The sequence below is a fragment of the Macrobrachium nipponense genome, chromosome 22 (assembly GCF_015104395.2).
Source record: "Macrobrachium nipponense isolate FS-2020 chromosome 22, ASM1510439v2, whole genome shotgun sequence".
NCBI lineage: Eukaryota > Metazoa > Arthropoda > Malacostraca > Decapoda > Palaemonidae > Macrobrachium > Macrobrachium nipponense.
Window position 1 is genome coordinate 73901761 of NC_087213.1, and position 16763 is coordinate 73918523.

The following is a 16763-nucleotide window of genomic DNA, read 5'->3' on the forward strand; positions in this document are numbered from 1 at the left end:
GGATTGGCAAAACATCTGGAATTGCATCATATAATTTTATTCAGTTATTGTTACATGTTTATAGTCTTGTCACCCTTCAAAATATTCTCCATTTGAAGCAATGCACAGGTCCAGACGTGTTTTCCACTTTTCAAAGCAGGCCTGGAACTCTTGTGAAGTTATGCTTTATAATGACACTCGTTTTCCTCTTAACCTCTTCAACATATGCAAAATGTTTTCCTCTGAGGACTTTCGTCATTAAAACAAAAAAAAAATAAATAAAAAAAAAAAGTTGCAGGGAGTGAGATGAGTGAATAGGGAAGGTGGGTAAGTGGGGTCATGCCATTCTTGGTCAGAAACTGTCTCACATTCAAGGTGCACCGGCACATTATCGTGATGAAACCACCACTCTTCACTTTGCCACAGGTCTTGCAAATGCTTCAAGACTGTCTAGTATAGTCTTTTCATTCCCTATTCCTCATTCAAAATTCATTGACATGAGGTTCCAGGACACACCGGTCAAATTAATAAGTTCATCAATTGTTCGGTGACAGTCTTCAAGATAAGTTCATGAATTACCATGATGTTTTCATCTATTTGGGAGGTTGAAGGTCGCCCTAAACGAGGCTGGTCTTCTATCGACAATTGACCATTCCTAAAGCGTGCAAACCACTCGTAAACTTGTTTTACTCATGGCAACGTCCTTGTAAGCTGTTTGAAGCATGACAACTGTTTCGGCTGCCGTTTTCCCCAGTGAAAAACAGAATTTCATGGCAGCACGCTGCTCTTTCCTTTCACCCATCGTAAATATAGATGTAAAAGCAAGAAGCACTTCAAAACAAATGCGAATAACGGAACTATACATTTTCCCACGATGACACAAGTTAGCACTTTGATGCCTGAGGTTTGCCTCAAGTGGCATCTAGCAGCAGAGGCCTGAACTACTACAGGCTTGTCACACAGAAAACTACTCTGGTTATTTTTGGGTTCCCCCCTGCCCACCCTCTATGTAACAAAGTACTCCAGTGAGATATGTATTGTATTTATCCACCTGGGTCCAGGTTGTCTGGCATCACCAGATACCTATCCACAATACCTGACAAAATTTGAAGTTCCTATGTAAGGCAAGGAAAGGACTTCCCATACCCAACTTCTTGGGCTCCCTCACAAGGGCAGAGGGAAAAGGTGTTCCCAGACACCATTATCTTATTCTTGCCTGTACTAACAACGTCAACATTCAGGACTCCAGGTCATTTTCAGAAAGCATCTAATGGCTCATAGAGGTCAAAAAATCATCTCACCCATTTCAACACCAGTCAAGTTCTCTGAGGGAGGTAATACTAGTAAATCTCGTTAGGCACTGCCAGGTTCTGGTTCTTTGCCACAAACTCGGGAATGCAGGAAAAGCAGAATAAATACCATCCTTCCAAGTACATACTAAACTAGACCTTAAAGAATTTGGATTAGTGTGCAGAACAAAGGCTACAGCCCTTCCAGGAGGGAACAAAGCTCAAGAGGACAAGACTGCTTAAAATGCATTAGTTGGGATAAAAACCAGAGGAGAGATCCCTTCAGCTGGAAAAGTTGGCTCAAGGCTGATTGCAGTAACCGAGAGGAATTTGTTTAAAGGTATATGAGGGAGCCTACGATACACCAAACAGATATCCAAACCAGAATTTTTTTTTTTTTCATCTGTCCCACATGGTTGCTTTGCTTGGCACATGTTCAGTGACGAATTATGGAGATAATCAGATATTTCCTTAAGATCCTGAGAGAAAAACTGTTGTGCAGGATAAGCTAGATAACCTTCAGGTGTAAAGTTGATGGGAGTGAACTATCTGGTGGCACCTCTGAACTATGGCTGACGAAGGAGAGTGGGGCATGGGAGTATCAGCAGATTTGAATACCACTAGATTTGAATACCATTCAACATGTGGCCAACAAAAATTTTCCAGGGTAATCCTGAGAAACATGGCCATCAACTGTTCACCCAGCAAGTCAGGCTGAATTATCCCAGGGGTGTAGGAAACTGTCTGGCACCACTGCCAAGTCTGGTACAGGAAAACATAACATCGGAAGTTTTCTGTTTAAGCCTGTGAAAAAATGGACAACCATTTAAGTCCACCAAAGACTGAAAAGATTCTCAGCTATTCAAGGGCGCAGGGTAACTGAACTGGTCTTCCAGTCCAGAATATACATACCTGGTTGGCACCCCACTTGTGTACCTCCAAAGCTAACCGACAGAGGATGGGAACCTGTCATCTCTTGCTCGCTGACATATGCTATTATGGTGGTGGTCACTCCTCAGCACTAATTAGGTACCTATCAATTGCTCCTGGAATGCTTGCTGGGCTAGTAAAGCTTCTTGCATTTCCAAAATGTTGACATGCACATGAGGTGTAACCTGTGTCCACTCACTTGAATGTATGAGCTGTTTAGGTGCGCACCTCTACCCTCTTTCAATGTATCTGTGAGCAAGTGCATTGCAAGAGGGGAGTTAAATGGAACCACTTAGAGGTTCCTGATGTAGAGCCAACATGGAAGATACTGTAATTTATTTATCTAAGGGAATACATTGAGAGGAAAGATTGATTGGGCTGATCAACACTGCTCAGGCTTCACTGGAGTGCGCTCCAATGGATATGCATGCGGAACAAACATCTTCCAAGATGACTGATGGCCTGGACAATTTGCCTATCTGATGAGCTTGTTCATATGACAGCCTGACAGAAAGGCTCTTGCTTCTACCAAACTTATGAGCATGCCAAGGTACTTTGCTGCTTGGGAATTAAATCAAACTTCTCCCAGTTTAGCTCAAATTATGGCTGGCTAAGAAAGAGGAGCCAATCACTGTCCTGTAGTGAATGTACCCAAGAGGACACCAAAACTAGCTGGTTCCCATGTAAAAAAAAAAAGCAAGTATATACCCAACATATATCCCTCCCTCAAGCTGAAACCTCAGTAAACACCTGTAAGGGCTGTTACCAGGCCAAATGCAAGAACTTTTGAACTGTTACAGCCCTGATGCAGACAAAAGTGGCATTACTTCTGAGAAGTCTGATGGACAAGTATTTAAAAGTTTCACTCAACCAGTCTATCCAAAACATGATGAATGCCCATTCTGATGGAATCTAGCATATCTCCATCTTGAACTACATCTATAACACTAACTCATTTTGGTGCGAGAGGTCAATGATTCATCTTTGAGCCCCAAGTTGCCTTCTCCAGAAAGAGGTGACTAAAATTATGGAGACCAGTCCTCTTCTATGACTCCAATAAAACCCTTCTCCATCCCTCCTCCCACCTCCCCTGCCAAGGCTTGAGATTTTTGGGAACCTAGCGGATGATCCCAAAACAGTGTCATGTCTGATCAAGGCGAGGGTAGCAATCCTTAACTGCTCAGGGCTCCACACCATATCTTCTACAGTGCCCAATGGCCAGACAGTTATTTAACTACTCATGGCAGCTGAGGAGTGGACTCAACAGCCCATTGACCCTCTCCTCTCTTCTCTGTCCCTTTCCTGTCTGTCTTAGCTAGGGGTGGGAGAGGAGGGAAAGCTTAGCTGCACCCAGAGTTTGGCCACAGGCATCTTGAAACCTGTAAAGTTTGAAAGACACTGTAAGGTGAAAGTCATGACCTCTGACCTTCTCATTACTCTTGGGATAGACCAACAACAAACCCAATAGCAGACTAATCCTTAGATTGATACTACATGCAGTCCCCGGTTACTGGCGATCTGGTTTACGGTGGATTCGGTTAATGGCAATCCAGTTTTATGGGACTTGTCTAGTGCCATAAAATTGACAATTTGTGGCGCCAAGTTTATGGTACTGATAATAGAGCTACGGTGCCATAACACAACCAACAGTTTTGGCTAATAGCGGTTTTCGCTTATCAGTACTCCGCCGAATATGGAACCCCCTGCTGATAACCAGGGGCTGCCTGTACTTGCTTTAGAAACTTGTCTTACAAAGGGGAATAGAATCATCTCAACATGAAGGTTGTAGAAGTGTTGGCACTTAGGTGTGACAAGAAAGTCAACCCCTTTCCTCCTGACACACGAAACCCTTGGAACTTCACCTTCTCATCCCAGGATGACAAAACTGTCACAATGAAAGGTTAAGCCAAAAGGCCTGGAAAAGCCAAGACAAAAGACTCCATGGTTCCTCACTTCGACAAGGACATGACTTCCAGATAGCCATTCCTCACTTTGAGGAATGACTATCTGGATGTTTACTCTAAAATGTTATTTTCATGATAAAATAAATTTTTGAACATACTCACCTGGTAGTTATATATAATTAAATTCCCACCCTCCTCCCCTCTAGAAACTATGGGCATGGAAGATCTGAGGAATAGTTGGTATGGTGCTACGTACCTGGTAGAGGGCGCACAGGTGGTGCACCTGACTACCCAATCGGCGATTGCCGCGAGTTTTGAAATTCTGCCGTGACGTCAGGGACGTAAGCTATATATATAACTACCAGGTGAGTATGTTCAAAAATTTATTTTATCATGAAAATAACATTTTCAAACATCTAACTCACCTGGTAGTTATATATATAGCTGATTAACACCTTTGGTGGAGGGTCAGAAACAGCTATCATCGTTGGAATTGACATAAGTGTTAATAAAAACAAACTTACGGGTTCGTACCTGTTAAGGAAGCTGACTTTAATGATATCCTGTCTCATTGTGTCTGCTTTCCTTATGAGGTCCAGCGATCCACCCAGGGGGCTGAAGACCTCTTGGAGACTGTCAACCGGTCAAACCTCTATGTGACTAGACTCCCTACAATACTCTTGTTCCGGGCACTACTAAGGAACAAGTTGATCACCTGACTAAAGATCAATGATTGTGGAAGACTGCATCCAGTCTCCACAAACAACCATAACTTTTCAATAGTTCCAAGAGAAGAAAAAGAGTATTGGATTATGGGTTTTAAGGGGTAGACCCTTTTCCCACTACTGAAAGAGCTGCTACAAACGGACCCAGTGTGTAGCAGTCTTCATACAAAGTTTGCACTTGCGTAAGATAGTGCGACGCAAAAACTGACTTGCTCCTCCAGAATGTTGCGTCCAGGATATTCTGAAGAGATCTATTTTGTTTAAATGCTACCGAGGTTGCTACAGCTCTAACCTCGTGAGTCTTAACTTTAAGTAGCTTCATATCTGCTTCAGTACATGCTGAATGCGCTTCCCTAATTAATTGCCTTATAAAAAAGGATAGCGCATTCTTCGACATTTGCAGAGAGGGTTTCTTGACCGAACACCAAAGCCCTTCTGAAGTGCCAAGCGTTTGTTTGTTCGTTCTCTCCAAGTAATGCCTCAGAGACCTTACCGGACAAAGAACTCTCTCTACTTCCTCACCCGTGAGATCCGAGAGGTTCGAATTCGAATGACTTGGGCCAGGGTTGAGAGGGGCGTTCGTTTTTGGCTAGGAATCCCAACTGTAGCGAGCAAATGGCTTTGCCCTGTCTGAAACCTACAGTTTTGCTGAAGGCATGGATTTCGCTGACCCTCTTTGCTGTTGCTAGGCTAATCAGGAAGAGAGTTTTCATGGTGAGGTCCTTAAGGGATGTTTCCTGTAAGGGTTCGAACCTGTCACTGCTCATTGAGAAACTTGAGGACTACATCCAAATTCCAAGATGTTGAGGATTGTATTCTTTCCTTAGTTGTCTCGAAGGATCTAAGAAGATCTTGTAGATCCTTATTATCAGATAGATTAAGGTTTCTATGCCTGAAGACAGCTGCTAGCATGCTCCTATAACCCTTGATAGTAGAAGCAGAAAAGTTACGTCTCTTCTTGAGGTATAGCAGAAAATCTGCTATCTGAGTCACAGAGGTATGGCTGGAAGAGGAAATCGAGTTGTCCCTGCACCATCCTCTAAAAGTCTCCCACTTCGATTGGATTATACCTTAATGGTTGAAGACCTCCTTGCTCTTGCAATTGCACTCGCTGCCTCCCTCGAAAATCCTCTAGCTCTTGTGAGTTTTTCGATAGTCTGAAGGCAGTTAGCTGAAGAGCTTGGAGGTTTTGGTGATACCTTTCCAAGTGGGGCTGTTTGAGTAGATCTACTCTTAACGGAAGGCTTCTTGGGTGTCCACCATCCATTCCAGTACCTCTGTGAACCATTCTCTTGTCGGCCAGAAGGGTGCCACTAGAGTCATCCTGGTTCCTTCGTGAGCCACAAACTTTTGTAACACTCTGTGACCACTTTGAATGGGGGAAAGGCGTACACGTCTAGATGTGTCCAATCAGAAGGAACGCATCTATGTGGATTGCTTCGGGGTCTGGGACTGGAGAACAGTAAGTCTCCATCCGTCTTGTCTGCGCTGTTGCAAAGAGATCTATGCAAGGGCGCCCCCAGATTCGCCATAGACTCTTGCAAACTTCCTGATGGAGAGTCCATTCTGTTGTCAAGACTTGATGTTTTCTGCTCAGGATGTCTGCTCTCACATTCTTTCTCCTGAATGAAGCGTGTTACCAGAATCACGTTTTTTCCTTTTGTCCAGAGGAGCAGTTCTCTTGCTGCTCTGTATAGAGAGACTGAGTGAGTCCCGCCTTGTTTGCTGATGTAGGCCAACGCCGTTGTGTTGTCGGAGTTGACTGTACCACTTTGTTCCGGACTACGCTCTCTAATTCCTTGAGAGCTAGGAAAACTGCAGTCAATTCTTTCAGATTGATGTGGAACTTTACTTGCTCCTTGTTCCAGAAGCCCGAGACTTCTAACTTCCCCAGTGTTGCTCCCCAGCCCGAGTCCGAGGCGTCGGAAAACAACACTAGGTCTGGGTTCCTCTGCTCTAGGGAGAGGCCTTCCTGGAGCTTGACGGGATCGTTCCACCACTGTAGATAGTGTTTCATGTCGTTCGAAACAGGAATACACATTGACTCTAGTGTCTTCTTCTTGTCCCAATGCTGATTTAGATGAAACTGCAGAGGGCGTAGGTTCAGTCTTCCCAAGGAGACAAACTGTTCTAGCGAGGAAAAAAGGAAAAGGTCCCCAGCAGACTCATCCATTCCCTCGCAGAAGCACTTCTGTTTCTTAGGAATTTCTTATTTTCTCTAAAGCTTGTTCGTTCTCAATGTGGACGGAAAAGCCCGAAAAACCTGACTGAATCCTCATCCCCAAGTACAAGATTTCCTGGATGGGATCAGTTGGGATTTCTGGTGGTTTATCAGAAGGCCTAGGTCTTCTGATAATCGAATTGTTTTCTGAAGATTCTCCAGACAGTTGGCGTAGGAATGGGCTCTGAGGAGCCAATCGTCCAGATACAATGAGGCTCTGATGCGTTTCTTGTGTAGCATTGCTGCTACGTTGCTCATAAGTTTTGTGAAAATTTGAGGTGCGGTATTGAGACCGAAACAAAGAGCTCGGAATTGAAAGTGTTTCTGTCTTGTAAACAAATCTTAGGTACTTTTCTGGAGTTGGGTGGATCGGGACGTGAAAATAAAATAAGCATCCTGGAGATCCAACGAAACCATCCAGTCGTCTCGTCTGACTGCAGCAAGAACTGATTTCGTTGTCTCCATAGTGAATTTTGTTTTCTTCACGAAAAAATTCAGGGAACTCACGTCCAAAAATCGGTCTCCATCCGCCCGAGTTCTTGGGGACCAGGAATAATCGATTGTAAACCCCGGAGACTCCAGGTTCTGAACTCTTTCTATTGCTTCCTTCTGAATTAGCATAGAAACCTCTTGTTGTATCGCTAGAGTCTTGGACTCCTCTCTGTACTTGGCTGACAGATCGATCGGTCTTTCTGCTAAGGGGGTTTTTTTTCCAGGGAAAGGGATCTTGTATCCTTCTTTGAGAGAAGCTGAATAGACCAAGGATCTGCTCCCTTTTTCTCCCATGTTTGCCAGAAATTTTTGAGTCTGGCTCCTACCACTGTCTGAAGAAGAACTTTGTCAGACTTTATTACTTCCTCCTCTGAAGCCTCTTTTCTTGGAGTTTTTTGTAATAGGTCTTGCATTCCCTCTCCTGAGGGATCTACCTCGAAAGGGCCGAGAACTACGTGGTAGAGGAGTGGTTTCTTTAAGTTTCTGTCCTGCAAAACTTGACGGAACAACTCTCCTTGCTGCTTTAGTCATCAGATCTTGTGCTCGCTTTTTGAGTCAGAGCTGAGGATACTTCTTTTACCAAACTATGCGGAAAAAGAAGAGTCGAAAGGGGAGCGAAAAGCAGTTCCGCTCTCTGAGTGAGCGTTACTCCACTCGAAAGAAAAGAACAAAATTGGGCCCCTTTTCTTCAAGATTCCAGCTGAGAAAAGGGCTGCTAGCTCGTTCGACCCGTCTCGAAGCGCTTTGTCAATGCATGACATAAGGTGAACGAGTTCTTCCGTTTTGGTAGACTTCAAGTTTTCAATTTTCTTTCCCAACGAACCCAGAGTCCAGTCTAGGAAGTTAAAGACTTCGAAGGCTCTAAAAATCCCTTTGAGGAGGTGGTCCATTTCAGAGGAAGACCAAAACACTTTCGTCTTCCCCAGGTGGCCGTCCGACGAGAAGAGTCCACAAGACTAGAGAAGTCCCCATGGGAAGAAGCTGGAACTCCCAAACCTAGGACTTCTCCAGTGTCGTACCAGATGCTGGATCTGGAAGCTAATCTGGCCGGAGGAAATGAGAAAGCTGTTTTTCCCTGGTCTTTCTTAGAGTCCATCCATTCCTTCATTAATTTCAAGGCTCTTTTCGAAGAGCGTGATAATACCATCTTCGTAAAGTCGGATTCTTTAGAAGCCTTCCCTAAAGTGAACTCTGAAGGTGGAGAACGAGGGGCAGCTGGCACAAAACTTTCTGGAAAAAGTTCCGCAAAAACTTTCATAAGCCTTTTAAGATCTGCTGAAGGTTGTAGATCTGTTTTGATATTCTTCCTCGGAAACGACTTGCATCTGATCAAAAGGAGAATGGGGGATGTCTTCATTCCTTTCTTTCTGATTGAGACACAACTGATGTAGCGATGTCATGTTGCGTTTGTGCATCCTGCTGTCCAGTTTCTTGATGCCTGGAGTCTTGTCGTCCAGTTACCTTTGATGCCTGGTGTCCTGGCATCCTGTCTCATGACGATTTTCGTCCTGGCGTCTTGCTTCAAGACGTTTTTCGTCCTGGCGTCTTGCTTCAAGACGTTTTTCGTCCTTGCGTCTTGCTTCAAGACGTTTTTTCGTCTGGCGTCTTGCTTCAAGACGTTTTTCGTCCTGGTGTCTTCCTTCAAGACTTCTTTCGTCCTGGCGTCTTGCTTCAAGACGCTTATCGTCCTGCCTGTCCTTGCTTCAAGATGTTTTTCATCCTGGGCGTCTTGTTTCAAGACGTTTTTCGTCCTGTCGTCGTGCTTTAAAACGTTTTTCGTCCTGGCGCTTTAACAGTAAGAGTAGCAGGTTTGATATGACTGCATAAGAGAGGAGAGTTTCTGCTTAAAATCTTGCAGTACGGAAAACTGTGAGCTTCTGCTGCTGGGCACAGACTAGAGAAGTTGCAAAGTCAATCTCTCTCTCTTCATTCTGTTCGTCTTGAGATGAAAGGCCTGAAGAACGCCAATCCGAAGGAGGAGCAGGAGCATGCACTGAAGGCATCCAATCGTCCGATGCTTCCTTTACTCCTACCGAAAGACAAGACGGCCGCCTGTGCGGTATCTTACGTCTTATATTGTTAGGAGAGCAAACATCGGAGACGAAAGGGAAGCGAAACAGGAGTTGTAGCACGCACCGAAAGTCTCCCTTCGTCCGATCCTTCCTTACTTCCTGCCAAAGACGACGGCCGCTTGTGCGACATCATGCGTCTTGATTTGGCAGGAGAGCAAGCATCGGAATCGAAAGAGAAACGATCCGGAGTTGCAGTTTGCACCGAAGGTTTCCCCTTTCCAATATTTCCTTGCCTCCTACCAAAGACGATGGTCGCCTGTGCGACGTCTTACGTCTTAATTTGGTAGGAGAGCAAATATCGGAACCTGAAGGGAAGCGCTCGGGGCTGCTCCAATGACTACATCCTGGACGCTCTTGAACGTATATCGTCCTGGCGTCCAGTATCAAGACGCTCGGCGTCCTGGGATTTCCTTTTAATGGGTCTGGATTTAGAAGTCTTGACGCCAGCCCCGTCTGGGTACTGCGTCGTCAGAAGACGAAAGAAAAACACTTTAACCTCGCCTTTCCTATAGCGAGGGTGAGCGTCCTGGGGATCGTCTACAGGTACGCTCGAGGGGACGACCGCTCGGAGCTAAAACCTCTCGCCTCCCTTCGTCGGTCGACTTTCCTTCTCACAGGGGTTGGTGAGCTTGGAAGAGGTCTAGGACTAGGAGCACGACAAGTCCGAGCGGCCGCACCCTCCACTGCACTTGCACTAATTTCACTATTCACTTTAATATCTCTCATATTAGACCATAATTTATCCCTGTCTTGTGCCAGGGATTCTACCCGTTGACCAGGGCTTGAATGGCCGTCATCATGTCCTGTAATGATGGACTTTTACCTGTTTCTGAAACTGGATTTGGTAATGATACAACAGGAGGAGGATCAATAGGATTATCGAGGGATAGAGAACTATCTATTCCTTGACTGTCTATGGAGGAGCGAGACAAGGTCTTCTTCGCTCTCCTTATCCTATCCTTCTCTAATTTACGCACATAGCGGTAATATTCAATCCATTCAGTCTCAGGCAAGCCCACACATTCATCACATCTATCACCTATCTCACAAACTTTTCCTCTGCATTTACTACAAATAGAATGAGGATCTAAAGAGGATTTAGCAAGTCTAGTCTTGCAACCTTTCACACACATTCTCAAACTTGAAGCAGAATCAGACATGATGAGAAATCAAAAAGAGAGATCAAAAACAAGCAAAGGTCAAACCAACAATATCGAAACGAAATCAAAATCCAATCAAGCGAAAGCCAAAGCCAAAGTGTACTTCACCAAATAATACTGCAAAAGACACGGGCTATAACGAGCGAAGTTCCAACGATGTCACCGTAGCGGCGGCAGGGAAGATCTGAGGAATAGTTGGTATGGTGCTACGTACCTGGTAGAGGGCGCACAGGTGGTGCACCTGACTACCCAATCGGCGATTGCCGCGAGTTTTGAAATTCTGCCGTGACGTCAGGGACGTAAGCTATATATATAACTACCAGGTGAGTTAGATGTTTGAAAATGCAACTTGAAGTAAAAGTGCTTGGTAATGGCAAGTCTGAGGGACACTTCCACTAATTGCCTTCCATGAGCACCAGTTAACCACCTTGTTACCAAGATCAACAACTATCTCCTGCTTATGCTGAAAACGACTTTGATATAATAGGCAATGGTTTATATTTTTCCAGGAACAGTGGTAAGTTTAATGTAGTGCCTAACAGTTGCCTCAAAATAATAAGAGGGTTTCAAGAGAAATATGACAAAAATTTAAAGTAAAGAATCACAGCAGTGAATGTGCAAACATTTACAGAGAACCAAAATTAATTTTCAAATTGTTCAGCAAGGTTACACTGATGACAATGCCCATACAAAGTGAAGAATTGGAAATAATAATACAACACAAAATACTTACATAAAGGCAATTAGAATAAAGTTAAATTGGGGCACTTTCTAGTCACCAATACTCATACTCTCAAAATCAACAAGACTAACCATGTATAATTAAAAACGGGCTGTTTCAGTTTAACCATTAAGGACAGGGTACATATACTACATATATCAAGCACACCCACAGACTGAGCAAACTTTAAGGTTGGCCAATTTAAGAAAAAACACATCAATGGAGGAAGGTATACAAATACGCACACTTGGTACGGTATAAGAAAAAACCAAATTTTTTCAGTAACTTCCATGGGAAGTTGAAAGTGAAAATTACAACCACGTGCAGGGCCTCTTTTCCAAGGCACTCAATAAGTTTTACCAAGTTATGTTTTTTTTTCTAATTATTTATATATATTTTTTTTTTTTTTTTTAAAGTGGTAACAAATTCAGAGTATATTAATTTATTGCAAAATATTTACGAGATTTACCGTGATGGGCAGATGCAGTAACTTTTTGTGAGGTAATATAAATGCGTTTTTCTTAAATTTCCTTGCAAAATTAGAATTATAACGGACATACTATCATAAAATATAAGAACAAAAACCAACTGCAATCCCGGGGTATATTTAAGAGCAAACAAATAAAAAGACGTCATGGGACAGAGAGGGGAAATATTTCTCGCATTAAGTCTCAAGACATACTGATCACCCTCTGTTCTGTGCTGGGCTACTACAGTTGCCATTCGTCATTTAAGGAAACAGAAAACTTTGAAATTAGTGTTGGATTACACCAGGGGTCAGCATTAAGCCCATTTTTGTTTGTGCTGGTCATGGATGTGTTGAGTGAAGCAATCAGGAATGAAGAACTTTGGAAATTGTATGCTGATGATCTGGTGATTACAGCTGAAAATGAGGACCTACAGAGAAGGGTTGGAGAGTGGCTGACAGGAATCTTTAGAGGGGTGGCTTAAAGGTGACTGTAAATAAAACAGAGGTTTTGCCGAGTTAGGGAAGATAAAAATACAGAATAGTAATACAAGGAAGAGGCTCGATTGTAAAAGAGGCAGAAAGGTTTAAATACTTAGGATCTACATTAAGGCAAGAGGAAGGATGTGAGGCTTAAGTTGACAGTAGGATAAAAGCTGCATGGGGGAAGTGGGGAGAGGTAGCTGGAATGGTTGTGTGATAAAAAAATGCCAATCAAGCTAAAAGTCAAGATATATAACACAGTGATAAGATCAGACACATGGGCTTGAAGAAGAAAAGAGGAAGTAAATTTTGAGAGAACAGAGATGAGAATGCTGATGTGGACAATGGGAATATCGCTGCTTGAGAGATTGGAAAATGATGAAATAAGAAAGACAGGCTTATTAAAGGTTACAGAGGTGATAAGAGTGTCACGATTGAGATGGTATGAGCATGTTTTGAGGTTGGATGATGGGGAGGGAGAGGGCTTAGGAGGAACCTGTTATAGGAAGATCAAGAGGGAGGCCGAGAATTAGATGGCGAGATAAAGTGAAAGAAGATAGGGAGAGAAGAGGTTTGGTGGAGGATGATGCCTTTGATAGAAGGCACATCAGGCATCCAACCCGTTGATATAGGGATAAAGGTGGGAAAGAGAAGAGAAATTAAATTAACATCTTTCCTGCTAAATTCATCAAAATTGTAAGGAACATAACATTAATAGTACTCATATGAGTTAGCCCGATGCTCGTATGATGATGTCCATCTACTATGGGTTAAAGGCAGACCCCTGATTTTGGAAATTGCAATACCATAGTGCTCCAAAATACGAAGAGCATACTAGGTAGCATGTATCAATTTAAAAGGTAATGAAAATATAAGAACATAGGTCAGTTCCATGATTAGTTTCTCCCTACGAGGTACCATAACCATTTCTACATAATGGATGGCAAGAAAGAAATATATTATTCAGACATTTTACGAGTTATACATCATTAGGAGACAAACAAACTTCTTGTACTTATGGCATTTCCCATTCAACTCCTTAGGTCGTTACAGAATCAGGAAGGCCCAAGTAGCCACAGTTAACATACAGCTCAATGGCTTACTTTTCAATTCACTCCAATCTGCATTTTTGTATAACCATTTTTACTATTGATCCCATATTACTGTTGGGGTGGGTAGACAAACAGGAGGGGAGGGCATTACTCTCAAATCACTATTTCCATCAGAACTTACCATAAGCAGTCATAATCAAACAAAAACAATTTCCTGGAGAAAACCAGTTCTGGTCAGTCATAACAAAACACATTATACTAACTACTAATTGAAGTTGTGTGCACACAACATTTATTAATTATTATATATGCAGTACAAACACAAAAAAATATATTATACATATGTATGTATGGTAAAGGCTAATTAGTAGATCTAGGGTACTTATCCACGGCGGGCTAGACTATGGCAATTGCAGTTTTTTTATGCAGTTTTATCTACTGAACAAGAATTTTAAGTAATATTTATTCGGACGACTGTAATTAAATCCCCAGGGGCCAGTACTAAACACGGCAAAATACAATGGACGCCCTAATCCCTAATGGATGTCATATCAGCGGTTACGTTCCTTGCAGTCCATGCGGACTGCTTCTGTAGAAATACCAGCTAATTTAATCACAAACCATTTAGAATATCTTAGTATTTAACTGATATAGGATTAGGTATCATAGGCATCATCCGCCACCAAACCTCTTCTCTACATATCTTCCTTCACTTTATCTAGCCATCTGATTCCCTGTCTCCCTCTTGATGTTCTTCCTCTAACAGGTTCCTTCCAATCCCTCTTCATTCCCTCCTTGTCATCTATCCTTAACACATGCTCATACCACCTCAATCGTGCCCTTCTTATTTCCACATTTTCAATCTCTTGAGCAGCGATATTCCCATAATCCTCCTAGGTCTATGGCAATCTTGACCCATAATACTATTTGGATAATCTACATAAGTAGGCATGGCTGACGTTAGACTGCTTAGGCATCATAAGTGTTGAAAATTTGTACTCTTCTCAGTGAAATCCTACAATGACTGTTTGACAGTACTGTAGCAGTGATAAATTCTGTTACCCTATCCTACAAGACAACCCTACCTTTGCTATCCTGAAATGACAACTTCTTACTATAAATACTACATGACAAGCTTATTTTTGCCAACATATATCTACAAAATACAAAGACTGCTATCCAACATGGGCTATAGACCCTACCTCCACAGGCCTGAGGATTCCAAAATTGGCCCAATCCTAAGCAAATTCTACTAGACTATAGTGTCATTTAAGACAAAACTGGCCAGTAAGGCTACAAGCAACAATTTACCATAAATTCTCCCAACCAATGCCCACCCTACAAGTCAAAATGCACTCTACAAAACTACAACTGCTTCAGATTCACATCCAGCAGGAGTGAATCTTTTTCAAAATATCAAGTTTTAAGCCAAGTGGCAAAACCGTTACCATTTAAACTATTGTCTCACACATAGTCCACATAGGTTGTTCGTCCCTTGCTGAATTTTCACATCACAAAGGTTTTGCAAAATGAGAGCTATGATTTTTAAAACAAATTCTTACTATTTGTGATAATGTTTGTTGGGGCAAATTACGCAATATTATCAGGGGTAGGCTAAGTTCTCGGACTGCATCAAGTCATCGCTCTGTAACCAACCCATATTAGACTAGTGTTCCTGTACACTGGCTATCTGTTAAGAGTCATCAGACCTTCACTCCCCATAGCACAAACCGTAAACTCTATGGCTATAAGTCACTGAAGTGCTGACCACGTTGAGTCTACCTTAGGCAATGGCCTGTGACTGGGCTAACCTTATAAAACATTACACCGTTCCAGGTCAACATCCATGTGCTAGGCTAGGCTGCAGGGTTAGCCTACTAGTCGATGTTAACTAGCAGGAGTCCACCTGAAACTAGCTAGCCTAGGATACTAACATCTAGCTAACAGGCCAACACAAATGATGACCATTTTGACTTTGGACTTGGTTTAGCTTGAGCTAGGCTACATCAGGCTCGTCTAGCACGCTTCTACCTATTTGCCACCAAGTCAGCAGTTGTCTAGCCTAGTAGCCTATGCAGCTGTGCAAGTCTGGCCTAGCAACCACAGATACCCAAACGTCCGAAATCGCCCACCCGCACCTTCAGGTATCTGGGGGCAACGCTAAGATTAAAGGCTTCGAGTAAAGGGTCCTCCTACCTATAATTACTACCCGTTCAATGCAGGTGACGACTTCCCAGGAGGCTCTGCACAACCGTAACCCGGCTTCTCGGCAAATCCACTTCACAAATACCCGAAGTTTCCTTCATGACGGCTCACATCTGGGCGACACGGCACCGAAGCGACAAGACCAGGCGGAAAGGGGTGGCGAGGTGAGCGTAGTAGAGTAAGTCCGGCGAAGATACGAATGCGGCGAAAATCGTCATGTGTTACCGAGCGCCGTCTCCCCCCGACCACTTTTACATCGCGCGTCGATTTATCTCCAGAACTGACAACACCTCAGCTCGGTCTATTTCTGAGGGAAGCCTATGGCCGAGGCGATTTCCTTTTTCCCCGTCCTTGTAATGTGGATGATTAGCGTTCTCACCCACCCTCCCTCCGTCCGTGTGTCTCTCACTCTCTCTCACACACACTCTCTCCTACCCCCAATTGTAAGCGGAAGCCACAGCAAAAGAGGCCCACTAACTCATCATTCTCCGTCACCCAAACAAAAACATTTTAGCATTGCCAGCCAATAACAGGCTTATTCGTTGCCGTTGTTGGTTTCCGGTGATCTCCAGTGTTTCTTAAGGACGCAAATATACAACAAATTAACAATCTATGAGTTGTTAGCGATTAATAAAGAAAGTAATAAATAGTTCTTACCCCCGTTCTTCCAACCCGCAGTTCCCGTTTTGTTCCAATGATATGAGCGTGGAAATTATGTTTTATCACTTTTAGCTTTCGGCAGATAAAGAACGTGTAAAGTACAGAAATAAATTAAGTATACATGCAAAATATTTAATAGAGATATCATTACGTTGTTAAAAAACCGGAGGTGAAATTATGGTTTTTAAAAGAGTTTACGATCGGTTTGATTCCCAGGGTGCGGTGGCGGAGGCGGCGGCGGCCATAGCGGCGCCATTCCCGTACGTTATTGATTCCATAAAAAGACGCGGCCTCTCAACCCGCCCCTGTATCATGACCCCCACCCATCCATCCCTCGCGCCCGCACTCGGCCTACCTCATTAATATTCATATTCCAAAAATTTTTCCCTCCCTCAAGTAAGGGT

At 43.3% G+C, this 16763-nt stretch overlaps 1 protein-coding gene across 1 annotated transcript in view; it reads right to left on the minus strand.

The window, feature by feature from the left end:
- LOC135198806 (mediator of RNA polymerase II transcription subunit 12-like) overlaps nt 1-16421 on the minus strand; it is a 122150-nt gene extending 105729 nt beyond the window's left edge. The window contains 1 exon segment of the mRNA XM_064226763.1: nt 16357-16421. The gene's annotated coding sequence lies outside the window, so the exon portion shown is untranslated.
- Nucleotides 16422-16763: the final 342 nt, after the last annotated feature.